At 37.5% G+C, this 24,439-nt stretch overlaps 1 pseudogene; it reads right to left on the reverse strand.

The window, feature by feature from the left end:
* Positions 1-9,353: 9,353 nt before the first annotated feature.
* The window catches only part of LOC142435890 (ribosome biogenesis protein BRX1 homolog pseudogene), a 47,409-nt pseudogene continuing 32,323 nt past the window's right edge, over positions 9,354-24,439 (reverse strand).

Raw genomic sequence — 24,439 nt, forward strand, 5'->3', positions numbered from 1 at the left:
CCCTTGTCTGTTTTTCTGTATCTCTTCTCTTCTTTTATAAGGACTTCGCGCAGATTTTATTAGTACCTACTCCAGTATGACCAAATGTTAACAGACGTTAACAGATGACAACATCTTCAAAGACCCTATTACCAAATAAGTTCACAATTACAGGTACCAGCAGTTGGTACTTCATATCTTTTTCAAAGACAAGTCAATCTGTAACACCAATTAATAATCATCTTTGTTTACTCATAGACTTTAAGTATATAATTAGCATAGTGATTTCATGTTATTATCATCCATATTATCCCTATTATAATAAACAAAGTAGCTATTGTAGTAATTGTTTCATTCTTTTTCTTATATTTCCCCTCCTGACATTCATGTACCTGATACCAATATATTGCATAATATGTAGTCTGAATACTATACTTTCTAATTAATCAATCACATCATAACCAATCCAGAATGTGAAAATTTACACTTTCAAGCAAATACTGTTTATAGACACACATCAAAACTGAATCTCATTCTGGGTAACTAGGTAATTATAATATTATTGTAATTTGCAGTTACTGTCACTAGATAGTGGAACTAGCTAATATACTGATTTTTAATAAAGTCTAGAGCTCCCCACTCAGAAAACCAAGCATTCCCCAGGGTGGCTGATTGCAAAAGCTCTCAGGGCACCTTAGCAGAAAAACCCATCAGCTTTGACAGGGTTGGGAGATACATTTTCCCTCCACTCTACTTGTGGTAAAAATTTCCCCGTGCAACATATGCTTATAAAAGTTGGCTGTGTCTTATAAGCTGCCAAAGCTTATAAATGAGAAAATACGGTGATGTGTTCAACAGATATGTAGTCTTCCCCCAACTGTAGCACAAGCTCTTTTTAAGTCAAACGTTGTTACTATGAATCATAATTCTGTTTTCATCACTCGATAGAAATGTAATTGAAAAATAACACACTGGGATTATTTTAGGACCAGAAATTAGCATAAACTGTGAAAAGAAAATGGGTAACAGAAATGATATTGTCATTTTTTGACTTTGGACATTCATCAACACTTAAAGTCAGAGCTGTGTTATACCCATAGAATTAATTCACATACGAGGCAGAATTTTAACTGATTAAGTTTTGCTATTTTTTGAGAAAAAATAAACAAACATAAGACATGTTTATTTGACAATGAAGAAAGAACATGAAAACAAAAAAGAGAAATATTTTAAAATCCTACAGAACACTTATATTTCACTACATTGATCCCCCACTGCTCTGTCAGGCCCTGGCTCATGTATGGCTGTGGGGCTTGACGAAGTCACCAGGATTTTAAATCCCAGAAAGGTGACTGACGGTAGACAGGCTGTAGTGGAGCTTCCAGCCTAAGAGAAGCTAAGAAGAAGGAAGAGGCATTTCACTACTGAAAAATTAACCACTAAAAATCTTATGAAGAGCAGGGGACATCATTTTACATACTAGAATCAGAAAAAAAAACCAAAACAAAAGTATTGCTGCTATGGTTCCAGTTCAGACACGAATGAGTTCCTTCCAAACAAACTGGTTTATACCTGGCTCAGCCATCAGCGACTGACTGCCAACAAGGTAGTTCAGTGATACTCTCGTGTCAGTCCATTGGAACACTTCCAACAAGGTCTACTCAAGTAGTCGCTTCCAAGGACAAGTTAAAGGAAAGGCAGAAAGGTCAGTTCAGAAGATTTTGATCACTTGGGGGCATGGGCAGACTTCAAAGGACAAATCTTTTTTTCATTTTATTGTCTTTTTTAAAATTTAATCATTTGATTGGGGACTCATACAATTCTTATCACAATCCAGACATACATCCATTGTGTCAAGAACATATATACATTTGTTGCCATCATCATTCTCCAAACACTTGCCTTCTACTTGAGCCCTTAATGTCTGCTGCTCATTTTCCCCCTTCCTCCCCACTACCCCTTAACTCACGAACCCTTCATAATTCATAAATTATTATTATTTTGTCATCTATTACACTGTCTGATGTTTTGCCCTACCTTCTTCTCTGCTGTCCCTCTCCCAGGGAGGAGGCTATACGTAGATTCTTGTAATCAGCTCCCCCTTTCTACCACATAGCGTCTGGGGTCTTAAAGGCTTGAAGATAAACAAGCGGCCATCTAGCTGAGAAGCATCAAAGCCCACAGGGAAGAAGCACACTAGCCTGTGTGACCATGAGGTGTACAAGGGACCAGTTATTAGACATCAAAGAACTAAAAATCACATCAGTGGGTGCCCACCTTCCTGATACAATCACTGAAGACAAACGTGTGCATAAGAAAATGTGGTGAAGAAAGCTGATGGTGCCAGGCTATCAAAAGATGTAATGCCTGGGGTCTTAAAGGCTCAAAGATAAACAAGTGCCCATCTAGAAGCAACAAAGCCCACATGGAAGAAACACACCAGCCTGTGTGACCACAAGCTGTCGAAGGGATCGGGTATCAAGCATCAAGGAACAAAAACTCATACCATTGAAAATGTGGGTGAGTGCAGAGTGGAGACTCAAAGCCCATTGGCAGCCAACCAGACACCCCCTTACTGAAGGGTTGTGGGGAAGAGATGACCAGTCAGTGTGTAGGGTAGCAAAGATGAACATACAACTTTCCTCTAGTTCTTAAATGCTTCCTCCCCCCCACTATCATGATCCCAATTGTACCTTACAAATGTGGCTAGACCAGAGGATGTACATAGGTACAGATAGGAGTTGGAAACACAGGGAACCCAGGACAGATGACCCCTTCATGACCAGTGGTGAGAGTGGCGATGCCTGGAGGGTGCAAAGGACTAATCTTGATAGATTTTCTATAAGGGCATAGCACAATCATTCGGTGAGGAAAGGTCCAGTAAAATTGTGTCAAGGAATTTTCCCATCACAACAGTGCACCTGCTCATTCTTTGTGGGAAGCAAATTATCCTACAAGAACTTAATAGGAAACCTTATCCCATCTGCCCTACAGCCCTGATATCACCCCTTCAGTCATTGTGATATTGACAAAATTCAAAGAATATTTAGACAGAATATTGTTGTAGGCTCCCGAGGATGCCCAAAGTTTTGATTTAGTCTAAATCAAAGAGCACATTCTTCAGGAAGGATTACAGAGATGGAAACCACCTTCAGAAGTCTATAGACCTAGCTAGAGAACAATAGCTTCATATTTTGAAATTTTTGTTTAGTAAAGATTTCTGTGATGTTTTTGGCAATATTTTTTAACTTAACTTTTGGTGCCGAAGGTGGGCCCCTCAGGTTAGAAGGTATTCCAGATAAGGCTGGAGAAGCCATCTCCTCAGAGCAGAGGTGAACGCCGTAGTGGACGGCGGCTTTTGAGACCTTCATCTGCGGGTGTGACATGACGCAAGATGAGAAGAGACACTGGCAAACATCCATTGCTATTCAGAAGTTGGAATGTATAAAGTACAAATCTAGGAAAATTGGAAGTCATCAAAAATGAAATGGAAGGCATACAAAGCCACATCCTACACTTTTGTGAGGCGAAATGCACTGATCCTAGCCGCTTTGAATCCAGTCATTGGTTTAGTATTGCTGCAATGTCACAGTGTCAGGCATTCATCATTAGAAACGAACATTTCAACATCGATACCGCAGTACATCAGGTTTATTAACAATCTGCAGATAACACAGCCTTGGTGGCTGAAAGAGAAGATGGGAAGCTCTTGTTAATGAAGATGAGTGACTGCCGCCTTCTGTATGGACTGCAACTCAGTGTGAAGACTGAGATCCTCATCACATCATGATAAATGGAGCAAATATTGACATTTCCCAGGACTGTATCTTGCTTGCACCCATAATCAATGCTCATTACAGCACTAGTCAAGAACTCAAACAAGGCATTCTATTGGACACTCTGCTGCACAGGGTTCTTTGAAATGAGGACCATGGATGCTATATCGAGGACTCACGTGTGCTCGGCCTAAATCAGGGTCTTCGCTAAAGAGTGATGTATTTGAATTATGGTGCTGGGGATGAATAGTGCAAGTACCACGGCCTAACGGAAGAACAAACAAACCTGTCTTGGACAGAAGTACAACCAGAATGCTCCTTAGAAGCAAAGATGGCAAGACATTGTCTCACATACTTTGGATATGTTCTCAGGAGAGACCAGTTCCTGAAAAAGCACACTGTGCTTGGTCAAGTAGACAGGCAGCAAAAAAAGAGTAACTTTCCAGAAGACAGCTTGCCACAATGGCTGCGACAGAGGACTCCAACGTAACATTTGTGGAAGTGTTGCAGGACAAGACAGTGTTTCACTCTGGGGCTGCTAACCCCAAGGTCAGCAGAGTGAAACCACCAGCACTCCTGAGGGGAAAGATGGCGCCTGAACTTCCTGGGGGCAGTTCTTGTTCTCTGGAGTTTCTGGGAGTCGGCATGGATTCAGGGGCTGTGAGATTTCCTTCTCTGAGTTGGAGCTGACTTCACAGCACTGGTGGCAACAGTAATTGAAGTACAAGATGAGCAGAGGTAGGATAATGACCAGACGTCTTCAAGGAAGACCAACTAATATGACTATTATTCAAATGTACACTTTGGCCACTAATGCCAAAGATGAGGGACTTAAAGAGTTTGACCGTGTTCTGCATTCTCAATTTGATGAGATGTGCTATCAAGATGTATTGTCAATTACTAGTGGTTAGAAATTTGGATAAAAAGATGATTTTGAGTTTGGAAAAGATGGCTGTGGTGATGGAAACAATGTTGGAGATCATATGATAGAATTTTGTAATACCAGTGATACATTTTGAGTCAAATGGGGTCAAACCTGTCCTCCTGCATCAGCGTCTATAATACTCTATGCACGGACATTGCCAGTGGATAAGACAGCCCAGAGGGATACTGCGTGGTTTAAAACCGGAACAGATGTGGTTGGGGTTTTGTTATTTCCGTATACTTTTTCAAACTCTATGCTCAACATACAATTTTTGAAAATTGAACTATATGGATGAGAACCTGAAATCAAAATCGCCAGTTCCAACTCTTTGCTACATAAATCCGAACAAAACACTGCCTGGTCTTGCACCATGCTCATAATTGTTCTTACACTTGAACCTGCTGTTGCAGCCACTGTGTTGATCCATCTTGAGCAAGGCCTTCTTTTTCACTGGCCCTCTACTTTAGGAGACGGGCTGTTCTCTGGGAACTGGTCTCTCCTGACAACTTGTCTAACGTACTTGAGACAAAGTTTAATCATCCTTGCCTCTAAGGAGAGTTCTGGCTCTACTTCTTCCATGATAAATCTCTTTGTTCTTTTGCCACTTTCAATCTTTGCCAGCATCATAATTCATATCCAATGTTTATTCTTTGGTCTTCCTTATTGAACACCAAACTTTCACTATTATATGAGATGACTGAAAATATGACATGAGTCAGGCGCACCTTAGTCCACAAAGTAACACCCTTGCTTTGCAACACTTTAAAGAGGTTTTGTGCAGCAGATTGACCTAATGCACGTGTCCTTTGATTTCTTAATTGCTGTTTCCATGAGCATTGTTTGCAGATTCAAGCAAGATAAAATTCTAGACAACCTTTTCTTTATTTATCATGATGCTACCTATTGGTCCCATCATGAGGAGTTTGGTCTTCTTCACATTGAATTGTAATCCCTACTGAAGGCTGACTTGATCTTCATCAGCAAGTGCTCCTCACTTTCAGCAAGCAAAGTGGTGTCATCTGTACATCACAGATTGTTAATAAGCTACCGCCTTCTTCCTGTAATCCAGCTCCTCTGATGATTTGCTTAGCATACAAATTGAGTAAATATGGCTGGTGGACACAACCCCAATGCACATCTATCCTCACTTTTAGTTATGCGGTATTCTCTTGATCTGTTTGTAAAAGAGCTCCTTGATCCAGGTACAAGTTCCACAGGCGCATGACAAAGTGCTCTGGAATTCCTATTCTTTTTAAGTCTATCCTTAGTTTGTTGAGATCTAAATAGTTGAACGCCTTTCCATAGTCAATAAAACGCAAGTAAACATCTTTTTGGAAATCTCTCATTTCATCCAAGATTCATCTGATATCAGCAATGATATTACTCGTTACATGCTCTCTTCCAAGTTGGACCTGAAGCTCCCTGTTGATATTCTGCTGCAACTGTTGTTGGACGATATTCAGCAAAATTTTACTTGTATGTTATATCAATGATCTGGTTCTATAATATGAGCATGTCGCCTTTCTTTGGAATGGGTACAAATATGGATCTCTTCCAGTCAGTTGACCAAGTAGCTGTTTACTAAATTTCCTGGCATAGACCAGTGAGTGCTTCTATGCTTCGTGAGCTTGTTGAAACATTTTAATTGCTATTCTATTGACTATCCTGGAGCCTTGTTTTTGGTTAAGGCTCTCAGTGTAGCTTGAACTTCTTTCTCTAGTAACTTTGATTCTTGTTTATATGCTACCTCTTGAAATGGTTGCGAGTCAACTAGTTCTTTTTGGTACAGCGACTGTATCACTCAATATTTTGGCCATAGAATCTTTTAGAATTTCATCTTGAGGCTTGATTTTTTTTCTTGAGTTCTTTCCATTTAAGATATGCTGAATGTGTTATTCATTTTGTATATTTCATTATAATATTTTACTTTGTCTTCTCAATCTGCCATTTGAAATGTTCTGTTTAACTCTTTGACTTTCTAAGCCCCGCCCCCATTTGCTTTAGCTACTCTAGGATTAAGAGCAAATTTCAGAGTCTCTTCTGACATTCACTTTGATCTTTTCTTCTTTCCTATGCTTTTAATGATCTTTTGCTTTCTTCATGAATGATGTTGTTTTCTTTTATTTTTTTGAAGTTGACAAAGATGTTTTTACTTGACTCCACAATCAACACCCATGGAAGCAGTAGTCAAGAAGTCAACTACAATATTGCTTTGCGCAAATCTGCTGCAGAAGTCCTCTTTACATGTTAAACGAAATAAGTAAATCACCTTGAGGACTAAAGTGCTCCTGACTCACAAAGTCATTATATTTTCATTGATTTATACCCAGCTGAAAATCAGGCAATGAAGAAAACTCAGAGCAGAATTCCTGGCTTTGAATTATAGTGTTGGTGAAGCATATTGAGCGTAATATGCAGTCCTATAAGAACCCTCGGATCTCTTTTGGAGGAAGTCCAGTCAGAATACTCCTTGGATGTGCGAGTGACAAGGCTTCACCTCCCATACTTTGGTTATATCATCAGGGGTGAGCAGTCTTTGGAAACGAACACCATGCTTGGTAAAGAATAGTGCAATGAAAGAGCACAAACCCTCCAGGAGATAGATAGGCACGATGATGAATGATGTTCTTGATGTTGTCTCAGCAACTCAAGTCTCATCGTTCATGTTGTGTTCAATGTATCAAATCTGTCCTTGCGATATTCTCAGGTGGGATCTACTCAAGTCCTATTTTGGCTCTGGTGGACTTGTTTAATTTCTGCTTCACAGTCAAATTACATATAAACAAATGATGTCCTGTTTTACAGTCATTCCCTGGTCTGGCTTACCTGCTAATATTGAGCTTCCTCCTTGTTTCTTCTTACAGATGGAATCAATTTTGTTTCCTACATATTCCATATGGAGAAGTCTATGTGGACAGTCACTTTTTATATTGAACAATGGTATTTGCTTTGAAAAAAATATATTTGCATTGGTCTTGCAAAAGTCTCTAATGCAATCTCTAGCATCATTTCTATACTGTTCCTTCTTCTCGGCTTCTAACTTTTGTGATCCAATTTCCAATAATAATCAATGCATCTTGATTGCATAATTAACCAAGTTCAGAATGAAGAGTTGGTAGAAATCTTTAATTTCTGCATCAGTAGCATTAGTGATTGGTGTATAAATTTGAATAATAATTATCATAAATATTTGTGTATAAGTGGAGTTTTTCGGCACATTTTAATGCCATTTTTGTGGTAAAATTAGGTGCCTCGGCTGATATTCGGGTCAGCTTATACTGAAGTATATATAGTATATTGACTTATTAACTTGCATTTGGATAGATATTATGCTATCACAAACAGCAGTGAAATGTCCTTTTTGACAATAAATCAGACACCATTCCTCTTGAATCTATCATTCCCAGCATCATAATTCATAAGATTTTTTCATTCAAAATGGCTAATACCAGTCCATTTCAGCTCACTAAAGCCTAGACCATCAATCTTTATGTGTTTCCTTTCATTTTTCACAACTTCTGAATTTCCTAGCGTCGTAGTCTATGCATTCCAAGTTCTGATGATGACCAATGGCATTTGCGGTGCTTCCTTCTCATTTTGGGTCAGAGCCCATCAGCAAGTCCAAGTCCCAAAGGCTTTGCTCCTGTAAGCCTTTTCTCCATCCGTGTCATGATGACCCACCCTGCTTTGAGAAGCCAGGGCCTCATGACCCTGCATTGGCACCACACCGAGGCTGCATCACTGGGATGACTCATAGAAGTGATTGTGAATGCAGCCTGACCCTGGCAGTGTTTCCGTCTTCTGTCCATAATGTTTCCATGCGCTGGAACCAATGTGATGTCCCCTAGCACTAATCTGAGTCTTTGATATTCCAGAGAGTTGTGACTCTTTTCAGCATTTATTCACTTCCTTCTTTTCCTTCTTATGTAAATGACGCGGCTATTTCAGCCTACTGGCCTAGAAGAAGTTGTGGAGGTGGTGCACACCATGGGATGGGTACCATCTTTTCCTTACCCAAAAACACCTCTCCCTATTCCTTTTGAGGACCTTCCAGCTGATGACAGTCTGCTGCTGCTGTACAACACTTCGGAAAGCCCCCAACGGGAGTTAGACGTGGCCCGGGAGATCTCTTCTCCCCTTCACTCTTTTGGTCTCATCAAACCAGACCCATGCTTTTCTGTTCGCTTTGTTTTTATGTCTAGACAATGCAAACAGTACCTCCAGGAACCCAGTTTATTATGATTGGAATGTTGTCACCACTAAGAACGTAAGGCTTTGGGGTTACTTTTGAATATTCTGAATAGAATATTTTTAACTTTTTTATTAAAAATTACTGTGAATTAGGTGAAGGTTTACAGAGATGGTCATAGTTTTACATACAATGAGTCATACACCTTATGATTAAAATAATCCACTCCAATCCCCTCAGTATTTCATCATGTATCCCATATCCCCTGTTCAGACTCAGAGCTGAAGCTTTCGTGGGGATCCCACCTGATCTTTCCAAGAGGTTAACCTGTTTGTTTGTTTTTGAGTTGTGATACCATTTTATTTAGAAACATACCGACACCATTAAATCCATACAAAATGATTCTGGTATTTCATTTTTTTCTTTAAAATTGCATGAGTTACACAGCTCTGGATAATGGAAATATTAACACTCTGAATGTAAATTAAATACAAAACAACTGGACTCCTTTCGCACCCCCACTGCTCATCTTCTGTGGCATTTTTCGTTGCCTTTTGTAGATCTTTTTCTTCCTGGTTTTCAATCCCACCCGGGGCTCTGATTTCACCCACTCAATTTTGATGGACTTTTCCTCGGCTGGGGGTTGAGCACATCTGCAGGGGACCATGGGCAGCTCAGTCGTGGGCTCTTTCTTTCTCCGTTTCTGCACCTCCTCCCTTGCTGTCGTGCTTTGTATTTTGCAGCTGTGATGGATTTCTTGATACGGCTGCGTGTTTGGTGACTGAATAGGGTTTTCCTATGAAGTTGGTGCTCTGAGCCTTCCCTGGAAAATCTGGATAAAGTTTAAGACAAAACGTTCCCTATCTCTACCAGAGCAGCATCTTCCTCTATAATCTGGAAATTCTGCACCCATAACCGATTATCCACAATGCTGAAAGCAAACACATGATTCATAAAGGGCTGACAAGGAGGTCAGCTGGGGCGACAGTGGGGCATCCAGAAGATCTGAATTTAGCAGTCTTTTAACAAAGTATCCTGTGGGATTCATCCAATACAGGGTCAAGACACAAAAGGGGCCGAGAAACCTGCAAACAGCTTCCAGTCAACTTGAGTTCAGCTAGGGTATGATTATTCTGAACAAGGAATTTAGCAGATGGTCCGTGAGGTGAATTTGAAAGCCACATATAAAGATGCTGCTTTTTCTTGGCCTCAAAATAGATGCACTTATTAGTTTTTCATTTAGTAGGCCTCATTAATCACGAATAACTTATCTTTATGATCTATTTTAGTATCTGCTTTTGAACGAGGCATCACCATTCTTAAATCTTGCATTAAGCATCTTGTTCTGAAATTTACTCCTCTGGAAGAATAGATGAGAACTTGATCCTTATTCTTCCACTTGCCCTTGCTGACAGGGCCTGGGATATGGTCTATGTATTCCTCTTGTGCCTCCTTTGCAGTGTCATGCTGCTTAGCCGGTGATGGGACATCTTTTTGGTTCCATTTTCATGTCTTGGCTTGGATGACCAGGTTTCCATGCCATCTAATATGATCTTTTTAATGCTTTTGAATTATGTTCCACATTTTCCACTCGTCATGTTCATGACATCCTACTGTGATGCTGCTCAGAGCAGTTGATAGTGGTCAACAAACATGCACCATCTACGTGTTTTGGTCTTAGAATGTTTACATGATCCATTAGTCCATCAGATGAATTATTTCTGTGTTTTTATTTTTATCACTCTTTTTTTGTTTTGAATTTGGTTCAATGTAAACACATTGTTCACAATTAAGATGCTGGAATCGTTCTGAATTAGGAGGCACCACTTCTATTAAAGAGTTCAAGGGCGGTGGACAATTGGAGTACAACTAGAGAGTCAAAGTGAGGGCAGATGGTTATGATCTTGTTTTAATCCCTAACCTAACCCTAACCCTAACCCTCACCCTCATCCTAGCCCTAACACAACTCTAATTGGCTATGATCTTATAACCAGAGGTTGGAATTGGATTTGTGTGTTGTAACAAAGATTGGTTTTGTGTATGTGTATGTATGTATGTAATAATTTTCAGTTATACCGAGCTAGACTCTAAGACAGAATTTTGAATATTATAATATTCCGTTATAATAAAGAGAACCACCATTATTTTCTAATGAAATAAAAATAATTTCTGAGTTGCTCATCTGCTACCTGAGAGAAATTCTGGGAAGGAGGTATTAAGAACCATAGTCCTATCATCTTCCTTACCAGAACACTAACTTCCAAGGGGAAGGCCTAGCTCAAGTTCAAGGGGGAACACCTATATCAAAGTCTTTTTTTTCTTATTTCTAAGACATACTTTATCAGCATATATCTAGGTTCCCCCCTTATTTTCTTGATTCTATTACCAAAATAATACCTTCAGTCAATCTTCTTTCCCGCTGTCTCATATAAATCTGTTTTCTTCCACAGAGTCTCTTTTAATAACACCTATCATTCTATAATTTATACATTTTGCTTGTGTACTTTGCTTATTATCTGTCTCCCTCATGAAACTGCAAGCTTGATTAAAGCAGGGAGTTTCATCTGTTGTGTTTACTACCGTTTCTCCATGGTTTTTGAACAATGATGGCACACGGTAGATGCCTACTAAATATTTGTTGAAAACATCCCTTAATGAAACATGATGTCTGATGTTCAACTTAAAGCTGCTTTCTGTTCTTTTGAAACCTTCAATAACTTTTTTTTGCACACACAGCTTGAGGAATGAAGGCAGAAACGCAGGATAAAACTACAGGGTGAGCGTTATCTAGAAGGAATGTAGGCAACCTCAATCTAGTTCTTAGGAGGTAAGGCAACTGGGGTTTGGAATTTCCTGAGCACCTGGCTTGGGATTCAAATAATTTTATTTGAGTATTAATTTTAATTATTGAGTATTAATTTTAATAAAATTCAAATAATTTTATTTGAGTATTAAAAATATATTTGAGTATTAAAATATATTCCAATTGGGTAGGGCAGTGGAGTGCGTATGTAGCACAATGATATTGCAAGAAAGTCTTGGGTAAAGAGAAAAAAATATTTTTAAAATATTCAATAAAAAGCAAAACTGTTAATAAGTTAAGTGAAATTCACAGGAAAAAAGGAAGCAAAATGAGTTTCGTTTAAGGGAAGAGACATATTATATCACTACTTGTGTCATTCTCAATATTACTGTGTGATAGTTTCTCAAAACTGGGGTGATTGGCATGATTGAAATAACTCACCTGAGTCTGAATCGAGGCTTCATTGATTACTATTTAGCTACCTATTTACTTTTTGACTACTATCTACTTTGTTTTCTATTTTGCCTTCAGAAGTGTACTGCCTGCTGTTTGGAGCCTTCTGACATTCCTGGAACATTTAGAACCTGAATAGCCAACAATGGAGGAGTCAAGGATGCTATTTGCAACAAAATGTGTGTTTGCCAGAGTGGTCTTGCAGGAGTATTTGAGCAGCATGCCTCAGCACGGTTATCCAGGGAGATGTTTCAGAGGATCACTTTCTAGGTTGGAGGGTGGATTAGCTAACCTTGCACTGTTCAATTTGCTGTTTTCCTATACATAATCCCTAATCCTGCCATCGCGCTCACCTTCTTCTTACCCCACTTTTCTATATAACTGTTCATCTCTCTCTCAGAATGTCAGAACATTGAGTTTCTTTTCCTGGGCTCTCTATTTCCCTTTTGACCTCTTAGTTTTACTCTGAATAGAGGATTGGAATTTTATTCTATGGCTCTTCCTTGATGATGTTCTGTGTGCACTTCACTGATATATGAGAAACACAAAACTTCAGCATAAAATTTCCTAGTTTGTGAGTCAACAGTGAAGGATAGGTACATAATGCAGCAACTTTTAGATACATAAAAACACTATTATTATTTCATACTGCTTGGTAACGTTATTCTCTTGTATACATTTTCAAAATTTAACTTTTGAGATGTGTTTTCTTCCCCAGTCAATGCAATACCTTTTCTGTTTTGTCACCTAATTTTTCAATCACTGACTTCCAGCTGATAATAGAAGAGAATGAATAATACTCCAGGTGTGTGCTAGATTCTGTGTTTGTATTGCAATAGTAGAAACTACTTGTACATAACGATAGTAGACCATTTCTCTAAACTGAGGGTTATTTAAGTTATTTGTATTTGTGATGTGACACATCTGCAGTATACCTCTGTAACAAGGAAATACTGAATTTATTGTAAAATTTCTTGATGAGGTATAGTATAATTCAATTTTGGTGTAAGTGCATACAATAGTTTATTCCTGTAAGTGATACAGAGAAAATATCTAAATATTGAGTAAATCCTTGTAATTTTTATGTTCACCGCTTTGTCAAAAAGATGTTATCTTCCCAGCAGCATCATGTTATCAAAGATGCAAACTTTAAATCAACAGTTGTTACACCTCCAGCAAGTCATGAATGTTTTCTGATTTATAGCAATCATTCTTTTTATATCTTTTCTCAGTCAAGCTGGGGCATTACAGTTATTTTCATGTAAAAGATCAAAACACTGTGGCTTACTGGTTCAAATAATCCACACCCAGTACTTTTAAAATTAATTGGCTATTGAAATAAATGTGACTTGAGGGCTCTTTTGATTAATAACATAAATATTGTTAACAAATACAAGGTAGAGACATTTACATAAGAATAAAATAGAAGATAACATAGACATAATGAAAAGAATCCTTTTTATGATTTATATTATAATGATATGCCAATAAAATATGACCATAAAAGCTGAAGAAATTTGTGGTATTTCAGGAGAGAAATATTACAGTTTTGTTTTTTGTTGGTTTTACATTCTCTTTTTTAAAAATCCACTTTGCCTAAATCAAACAAAGAAGGTTACCTTTTGGTGAATTTGCATAAATAATACTTTGAAGTTACAAACTACAGTACGCTAAAACTGACCTTATAGATCATAAAATTGTTTGCCCAAATTAATAATAATTAATCTGTTTCGATTTATAGTAAATTACAAGTGTAAATTACATACTGTATGAAAATATTTTCTATACAGCAGCTAACAGTTCTGGAAAGAACTTTTTGGAGCTAAATACTATTGCGTACTGATGATTCTGACTTACAGAGTCATGTGAGAGTAAAACTGTGCCACCCTCCTGGGCTGTAACCTTTATGGGAACAGAACAGCTGGTCTTTTCTTCTACGGAGCCTCTGGTGGGCTGAACCACCGAGCTTTCAGTTAGCAGCAGAGATCAGACTACTTTACCATGATAGCATCGGGGTTCCTAAGCACTATTATTGGTTCTATGTCATTGATGAGAAAAGTGAAATCCAGTGTCTGGGCCAGGGTCCAAGTCCTAGGTTGTTAAAACCTAGGTTTTTAAATCCAGAATTAAAAAACAGGATTTTGACTCATCTGAAGGAATAATTGAACAAACATAACCCTTAAACATTTTATTATACTGGCTTTGACTACAGTGTCTTAGAAAAAACTGGGAGAGTCTGATTGAAATGAAAAGAAAAGAGCTTTTATTGAGAGAGGCGTCAATTTACAGAGGATTCTTAACTGAGACAAGGGGGAGACAATTCACAGTGTTTATATATGGAGTTTTAATAAAAATTCAACAATTGGTAGATATTTAAGTAATAGTTACAAAATTGGGTGATAGTGTATCTGATTGGAAGATTATACACAGTTTCTAAAGTGTTTTTTTTTTGTTGCTGTTTTTTTCTTTTTACAAAGTGATCATTGCATTGGGTACATTTGGCCTTCAATCATGAGAACTTCCCCTGCCTGCATGGCTGCAGGGTGGACATACATAATTCTAAAGTTTCTTTTGGGTAAGCATCTTTTCTGAGAAGTGTTTTGGACATTGCTTCCTAAGCGGCAAACAAAACTTTTCAGTAAGTAATGGAGAATTAAGATCTGAAGTTGCTTACTGAGTGATTTTCTCAAGATAGAATAGAAATTACAGGAATGAAACACTTCCTTCCTGGTGCAGAGGTTATATTTGATTTGAAACAGAATTGTTAGCCTTGACCTTACCAGAGTCACCCTCCTACATTAAGAACCCTAAATTAATTAGAGTTGCTCTCCTCCAGCAGGGAAGCACGTTTGCCAAACCCACACCAAGAACCGACCGGCCGAAGAAGCCAATGTAGAAATGGCCATGTTTTTTACCAGGGAGACCTAAAAATGTGGTTTAATTATACTCAAGAAGAAGAAGCAAAAATTACAGGTAGAGGGATAACAGTTCTAGTTATTTTCCAAACTAATTTTAGCTTGCTTGTGGAGTCCTATGCACATTGCAATTGTGCTTAACATTCTCTCCAAGGCCACTTATTGTCAACAATCAAGAATCACACTTTGGACACATTTCTCGGGCTCGAATAAGACAACTTCATAACGTGGTTACGTTCTTGATAGAAGTGCTTTCTCAACACATTGATTGGTTTATTTTATTTATCAAACACACTAGTAACGTAGTAACTGTGTGCTAGCTACTGTTGTAGGAACTTTGACATATTCGATTTTTGAGATAAATTCTATTATTGTCTCATTTTATGATTAAGATGACTGAAGCATAGCTTAAATAACTTGCTCCCATAAAACGTAACCGGTGAATGGTAGAGATTGGACAGAAAACGGGTTGCATTCACAATCTGTACTCTTAACCACACTACATTAGGATTCTCTGTATCACCCCACTATTGCTACATTGTTGCATTTGGCAAACCACCTCCAAACGTCACGATTCAGCACAAGGATGCTCTCTTCTTGTTTACAGATCTTCCGTTTCAGTCAGGTTTACATGACTTCAGACGGGCGCAGCTGATGGCTCTGCTTTCAGTTCTAATCCAGGCTCCTCACCAGACTCTCAGCTAGGGCCCAGTCTATTCCATATGTGTGTGCAGAGAGGTTCACGCCCACGAGGAGCAGAAACAAGGGCAAGCTCTTCTCAGGTAGATCACCAGAGGACCAAGCTAAACTTAATAAGTACATTAACTCGCCTTTAGAGTGAGGCATGTATTAGCTAACACGACTTTACGCTAGTGAATTAGAGACATTCTCACTCTACATTTGTTTAATACAAGAAGAGCTTGTTGCTCCGCAGCACGCCATATGAGCAGACTTCCTCAAGCGTATTTGTGGATTCAGCTAGGCCTCCATGTATCCTGGCTATTCCTTCCTCTAGCAATCAGACATTGTTCCGTCATAAGGGAAGGTACAGAAAGAATGGGATTTGGCCCTGACGGTAGCATCCTTTAATTCTCTGTATTACATTGGCTAGAACTCAGACACATCGTTCCTAACTCTGAGGGAGAAAGGAAAATGAACTAGAGTTTGTGCTCCAAGAGGGTATTGGGTTTAGTTAGCATCTAGCCAATTTTGAACATGCAAAACGAATCACGTGATTATACAACAATGAGCAGATATCTGTCTACACTTGTTCTTCATGCTATAGCAGCATTAAGTGCATTAGAGAGGTACCTTAAATCCCTTACTAAAATGAAGACAGAATATTAGCATAAAATCAAATCTTTAGGATAATAAATTCAACAAACTACTAGGGGTTTTTTGTTGGTAGTTGGGTGGGCAGGGTGGTCTTATAAAAGTAAGAAGTCACCAGCCACCTCTTTGAATTCCTAGTTCACACTATCATGTAAAAATGAACTTGGAGTATGAAAATCCATAGTTTGCACCAGAGTGAAACAGTTAAAAATGTGTAAATGTGAGTTTTTGAAGTCTCAAAGCAGTTTGTGTCTTCTGAGAAAAATATTTTGAGAAGACATTGTTTTTTCCTAGAGCCATAAGAAACAGACATTGATCTTTGGTTTTTATGAAAGTACACTGCCTTTCTGCAGACTCTCAACTACATCACATCTTCCAAAATTAATCTTCCACCATTTTTTTTGTCAATCGTGACCAGTTAACACTCCATATCATTATTTAACCTCATGGTTTTTCTTTTCCTTTTTTGTATTCAGAAAAATAAAATTATTCATACGAGACAGATGGAAGATTAAGGATTAAATCTATGCTTCTCTACTGCCAAATTGAACCCCATTTTGAGTCAGAGCACCAGCTACACAGTGAACACAAGTATTCAATGAAGGAAGTTATTCACGATATGACTGGCCCATTACTAATGCAATTACTATAGCACTTGTTGCAATGACTACGAGTTCAATTACGTTACAGCAAAATGACTCCGAAACACAAAATGGATATTTCTGGTCTCGTTAGTTGCAGGAGGTTGGAGCACCTAAATCACATCATGTAGCTGTCACTTTTCAATAATTATTTATGTCAGAGGTATTATCGACTGATAAATCCAGTTATTCCTTGCTCCCCTGAAAACACTTAGCATATTGCTTTTTTGTCTCTCATTTTTGACAAGTACTTTTTGTGTCAAAAACAGATTATGTCACAGTATAAATCACTGCTTCAACCTCTGCATGCATTATTTTCTTAATGGAGATAAAATCTGTTATATTCTTTTAAAGTTAAAAAAACCATAAAACACAACAATTTTTAAAAAGAAATGTCTGTTACTTCACATCCTAAACATTTAGCTTGATATATATAATTTGCTTTACCTACTGGTTATGCCACAAATATAATTGAACTTTGGATGAGGTCTTTTTGTGTCTGTGAGAATAACAAGGACAACACTAATAAGAATCCCTGCTTTAATCGATTTTGTTATTTTCATGGGAATGCCCGTATTTTGTTCCTACCAAAAGAAATCTTGCAATGTTAAAAAAACCCAATTTACGTGTTTTTCTTTCTTTTTGGGTGTTTATTAGGTTTAGGTAGCCCTGCAAAGTAGTCTTGTATTTTTCTTTCTATTTTAAGTAACGTGTTGGTTCCTAGGAAGAACTAGTCTCCAGAGTTGAAACAGCTGGGGCTTCAATATCCATATTTTTAAGCTGAAATAGCACCGTAAGAGCATTGCGGCTAGAAAAGAAGGAAATAAATCAGCCTGTGAGATGTTATCATTCACTTTACATCGTGCAAAACAAATACAGCTGCCATATTCTAACATCCACCATAGATAGATTGAAAATGTATATCATTATTTAACATGGTGCAATGAGGGAGAGGGCGAGAGCATCTATGGCTTTGAAAGTACAGTATTTTGGTAATATGTCTTATTAAAGCAAAGTAAATTGGCTACTGGATGGTAAAATTGCAAAGAGGTTATCAAAGTGTTGAATTGTAGAGACTCAAAATTATATGAATTTAGGAGTGGAGAAGATTTCGCTGTTTATTAATCTCTGAAATAGGTTGTAACACCATGTAACATTTTAAAAAATATGAAGAGGTATCACTAGGCTTCTATTGATTTTTCTTCTTAATACCTCTGGGGAAAATGACTGTTTCCTTTGGAGAAATGCTCTCTCCTCGTTCCCTTTCATCTGTATGTTCAGGGTCTTTGCTATTGGGGAGTGCCGCTGGCATTTCTGACGTCAGTGGCTACTGTCAGAAGAGTAGCTCACCCCGTGAACTAAGCCTAGTGATTCACCTTTTCTATGAACAATGCACGCGATTCAAGCCTGGACCATTTCCCCCCTGTTATTTGCCTGTAATCTCTAAGAACATCTTGTGTCATGAGCTACTTCTCCTATTTTTTTCCTATTAAAATTTTCATAGTTTTATAGTTTCTATTTACTTCTCCGCTACATTTTGAGTTGTTGTTTTGCACTGTGTATGAGGTTTAGGGCAAGATTCTTCTTTTTTGTTGATGTTACTATTTTCTTCTAATTCAATGGCCCATTATCCTAGTACTGTTTTTATGCATTTTCATTTCAATCCATTATTTAACTATTAAATATTTTCCAACATCTGTCAAAATCAATTAGTCATTTTTATAGCATTCTGTTTCTGGGTTCTTTATTGATCTTGATATCTTTCTCTGTGTCTGCAACATGTCATCTTAATTACACTGGCTATGTAGGAAGTCTTACAATTAAGTGAAATAATTCCTCCTGCTTTATTCTCATTTGTCACACTTGCTTTGACTCTTCAGGATCCTTCCCCTTTCCAAACATATATTATAATGAGCTTACTCATATCCAGAAAACAGTCTTCTGGAATTTTGATTGGTATTGTTTTAATTCTATAGGTCAATTTTTGGAGAATTGACATGATTATTGGTTGAAACTTTTGATATTAAAACATTAGATGTCTCTTCATTGATTTATTGAATTAGTATTATATAATTCTGAGAATACAGACTCTATACATGGTTTATTATCGTAATTATTATTTCCTATTTTGTTGTTTTAGATATTTTACATGAACTAATTTTGATATTTTTTATTCCAATTCATTATTACTAGTTCATAAAAATACATTCTTTTAATTGATCATGTGGCCTGTAACTTTGCTAAACACCAGTTCTAACAGGTCCTTTGTAGATTCTTTGAGATATTTTTACATTAAAAATATTTCACCTCTGAAAAGGGTTGGTTTTATGCCTCCTGCTGTGTTTTTATGTTTTTTAAAAAAAATTTCTCCTTCCTTTCTTTGCCATATTTTCTGTCTAGGGCTGATTAAAGTAGAAATTCTTATCCTTTCCCCAACTTTTGGGATGAAGCATTTAGGTTTGCATCATTAAATACAATGTTAGCTACAGATTTTTGTATATAACTCTTATCAGGCTAAGGGAATTGTTATATGTTCCTATTTTATTAAGAATTTTTATCTAGAATGCCTGTTGAATTTTAAAAAATGCTGCTCTGCACTAATTGATCGAATCATCTGCTGTTTTCTTTAAGGCTGCTAATCAGATGTATTCTATTGATTGATTTCTGAATGTTGAACTGCATTTGCATTCTCTGATGCACTCCACCTGACTTTCCTATTCGTCAGTTTATATATTGCTGAAATTGGTATATGGATATTTCTGAGAGTGTTTGTATTTATGTTCATGAGGTCTGTTTATCTGTTTCAGTTCTCTTGAACTCTTTGCTCGTTTGCTAGCAGGGGAATGTTGGCATCATAAGATGAACAGAGAAGTGTTCCCATTGCCCCTATAATTTGGAAAGTTGTGTAGAACTGGTGATAGTCTTCATTAAAAGGTTGATATATTTCACTGATATATACCAGTGAAATGGGGTTCTGGAGACATTTTTGGTTTTACTAATTTATTTTAATTCTCTCTAAGCACAAGATTTTTCTCATTTTTGGATTAATATTAAAATGACCACAAATATATTTTCTAGCTCCAGTCTCATAGATTCTGATTCAATAGGTAAAAGTAAAAACCATAACCCTGTATTTTTAGTAATCATTGGTTTCAGTATTCTAGAATCCTTACTATAGATTAATATGTCTATGTGCACATGAACTCACATGTTGCCATTTTCTTCAAATGCTTCAATTTCTCTCTTTACTCTAGGTTTTTGCCCCAAGATTCTACTGACACAGGCCTTTCAGAAGGTGACCAATGATTTTCACATAACTGTAACAGGCAATTCCAAATCCTGTGCTATTTGGCACAGTTTAATCTATAGTGAAATTCTTCCAATGTGGAATTCTTCGTTTGGATTCCAGGACACCAGTTGCTTTTGTTTCTTCCCTATGGTCTCACTGGCTGATCCCTGTCATTGTCCTTGATTTTTGCTCCTAATCACTTAGACCTCATTCCTCGTGTTCTGTTTGTATCTGCAACCTTCTCTGGAGGCTCTCCATATGTCCTATCCATGCTAATGATTCTCACATGTGTATCTTCATCCCAGATGCCTCCTCTGAATTCAGGACTTACATATCTAACTTTTCAACAGTTCCACTTAGAAATCTCATAGGTATTTAAATGTAATATGTCCAAAATAAAATTCCTAAAATTATCTCCCAATCTACTCTTTCTGTAGCCTTTCTCATCATAGTAAATGACAACTCCATACTTCAAATTGCATAGATTAAATTTTTTATATTTTCCTTTTAAAAAAAGAAGCTTGGGAGCTCTTACAGATATTGGAACAATCCATATTTCAATTAAAATAAGCATAATTGTACAAATGCTACCACGATCAGTTTCAATATATTTTCTTTCTTCTTAAACTCTTTGATATCAGCTTCCCTTTATTCCCCCTTCCCCACCCTACCCCCAGAGACCCTGTTTTATTACATATTATTATTTGCTGTATCTTACACCATCCAGTGAATCCATTGACCAGCAATTCTGTTATTCCTTCTCCTCAAGTGGGGTTATACAGTCATCATTACTATCAGATCCCAATTATCCCTCCCACCCCCCTCGCCAGTCTTCCAGACACTCAGGGAATCTTTACTCTCATTACTGTTACAGAAGGGTTATCTACTTAGCTTTCATGCATGGAGCGCTCTTAATTGTACAGATGAACATATGCAGGCCTACAAGTTTAATGAGGCAAATCAAAGACCATAATAGTAAGGGGAAGAAATGTTACAGAATTAGAGGATAGTTATGTGTTTCATCAGTGTTATCCTGCTCCCTAGATTTAACATTCCTACCGTGTGGCCCTTCTATGAAGTACTATCTAATTATCTTAGAGGTGGGTTTTGGGTCTCAACTTTGTCCATGCTCTTCCCTTCAATTTGATAGCTTGCTTTTGAACATCTGATACCCATTCCCATTGACACCTCATGATCACACAGGCTGGTGTGCTTCTTCCATGTGGACTTTGTTACTTCTCAGATAGATAGCCACTTGTTTATCTTCAAGCCTTTAAGGTCCCAGGCACTATATCTTTTGATAGCCGGGCACCATCAGCTTTCTTCACTACATTTGCTTATGCACCTGCTTTGTCTTCAGCGATCGTGTTGGGAAGGTGAGTATCACACATTGTCACATTATTAGAATAAATCATTCTCATACTGAGGTAAGGTTTAAGTAGAGGCCCAAAGTTCATCTGCTTATTTATTGAGTTGACACATGTATACATACATAGACAGATACAGTTATTTTTATATCTTTATATATTTACATTATATATGTATATTTATACCTTTATCTATAATTGTTACTTTCTTCTTCTTTCCCCTGTTCTGTCTGCTGTATTTCTCACCTTGCATCATTCAAATACTATCCTTAACCCAAGTCCATCACCCCATCATTTATACTCTATTTCAAGCCATCATCAAGTATTGTTTATATTATTGTAACAATGTGTATAATAAACACAAATAACCCTCTTGAGAAGTAAGGTTATTTCCTTCCTCTGTTCACAGTCCTTCAGTGGTGAAACTCATCACTCAGGGTGAAAGGGATAAGACGGTCCCTGCTACTTCATTAACCTCATTGCTTCCTACTCCTGCTCGCTCTCATTTCGCTGCCGTCATGTGAACTTACACATGCCAACGAAGCTCCCGAAGAGTCTTTACTCTTCCTAGTCCACTACCTATCATGTGCTTTTTCTGGAGAGATATAAGGTTTGCTTGCTCACTTTTTTTGTATCGCTACTTAAATGTATGTGAGACCATGTGCCCACTCCCATGATATCCAGTCTTCCTTAGCTGGTTTTATTGTGGTCTTTCCATTGTCCTTATCACAAACACATACATGTGCATATATGTACATGTATATAAATATGTATGCATATACATATGTGTATTCTGTCTTCCTCCTCCCTTTCCTGCCCCTCCTAGAATACAAACTCCATCTGAGCTTGGCAGTTTTCTCTATCATTCATTGCTCTGTCTCAAGTATCTGGAGCAGGAATCAGCAACCTTTTGAGATGGAGAAGCCACTCCTGTTCCTCACAGCAATTTACAAATTATTCAAGAGCCATAAGTATATTTTCACAAACAAATGAAACTAGTACTATCTGAATAGTATCCATTAAAGGAAATGATGTTCGTTTCATTTTCATTTTCAATTTTACTTCAGATCCCTGGGTGCCTTCTGAAGGAACTGCATATGGCATATCAGCTGACCCGGATCTAGAACAGTGTCTGCACAGGAAACTCATTTCACATCCAAACTAAGTCATTCCTTCCTCTTTTATTAAAGTTTTATCGGGCTTTACTCTCACATTTTACCTCTTGATATCTTTAGATTCTGATGCTTTTACTGTAGACTTCAAAGGATTTTATATTAAAAGAGGATAAAGAAGTAATAACTACAGAGTAGTTTCTCTCACAGTTTATTTTCTTTCTAGGGATTGCAAATATTAGCACACACAATTACGAACCTTTCAGGAAATTTATTAATGATGAGAACAGGTTGGTTAATCCATAATTGATATTCTCTGTTGCCCCTTTGTTGGTGTCATGAGCTACGTAAATGATGAATGCAGCTTCTCTGCGACCGATACTTCTTTTCTGGAGAGACAATGGAGGTGGTTTAACTCCGTTTACTCACTTTGATCCTGGGAGATTTGGGCCTGGTAAGACAAAATCTTGGACAAGAACAAGTGACTTTTCCACAGGGGCTATACCATTTTTGCATTCCCCTCAGTAATAGAGGAAGGTTCTGATTTCTCCACATGCTTATTAAGCCCTTACGTTCAGTTATGAGGCTCTATTTATCATTTGATGTTACTACATTTATTATCCTTTTTTGGCCCATTGATGCACACATGTTCAAGTCTATGATGTTACTAACTCCGTTCGTAGCAACTTCCTCATGGAATACCACTGTCAATTATGTCCTCTTGCTATACCATGATCTCGAAACTGCAGTAACCATAAACTTGGAGGTCAATGAAGCTACTCCATAGGTTTGATATTAGAATGGGAAATTTTACAGAAATGTATTTTAGATTCTATTGTAAATAATATATTTAACAATACATTTGAAAATTCAGCTCTTAGCCGTCACTTAACATACCTTAACATACTCTTCTTTTGGCTATTAATTTCCCTTCATTAATGATAGAAGTAAGCATTCCTGGTTAAATGCTCAACGACTAAATGAAAGATTGGCTGTTTGAACCCACAAGTTACTCCACAGAGGAAAGATGTGGCCGGCTTCTTCCATAAATATTACACCCTGCCAAATATGGGGCTGCTCTATGACCAACTGACTCGCCTACAGAAGTCATTTTGTTTTCTTAAAATAGATGAAAATAACTATTTTCTATAAATATATACACGAATTGCTAAAAAGGCATCACCATCTCATTAAGAAATCAATTTCGCAATTAAATATTACTTTATGTTTCTAATTATAATGATTTCGATATGTTTTTGATGGATTAGATACTAAAAGTAATTTTGTTGCTGTAAGGTGTTGTTGAATCAGTTCTAACTCCTAACGACTGTGTACAACGGAAGGTAGCACCACTGGCCCTGCACCGATTCAAAAGGAAACCCACTGTACTTGATGGGTCCATAATTATTTGCAAAGTAAAAATAAACGTTACATACATATTTTACTGATGAAAATGTGATAGGGGGTCAATAAAAGACTTCCAAGAACAATATTCAAGATAGTGTTCTGAGAACTAAGAGGTTATATGATTTACATAGGAGCCTTGGTGGCATAGTGGTTGGGCTGCTAACCAGAAGGGCACGGTTGGAAATCACCAGCCACTCTGCCAGAGGCCTCGGGGCCTTCCTATGCCCATCAGAAGTGACAAAACAGAAAAT

Source organism: Tenrec ecaudatus, assembly GCF_050624435.1.
Source record: "Tenrec ecaudatus isolate mTenEca1 chromosome 6 unlocalized genomic scaffold, mTenEca1.hap1 SUPER_6_unloc_1, whole genome shotgun sequence".
NCBI lineage: Eukaryota > Metazoa > Chordata > Mammalia > Afrosoricida > Tenrecidae > Tenrec > Tenrec ecaudatus.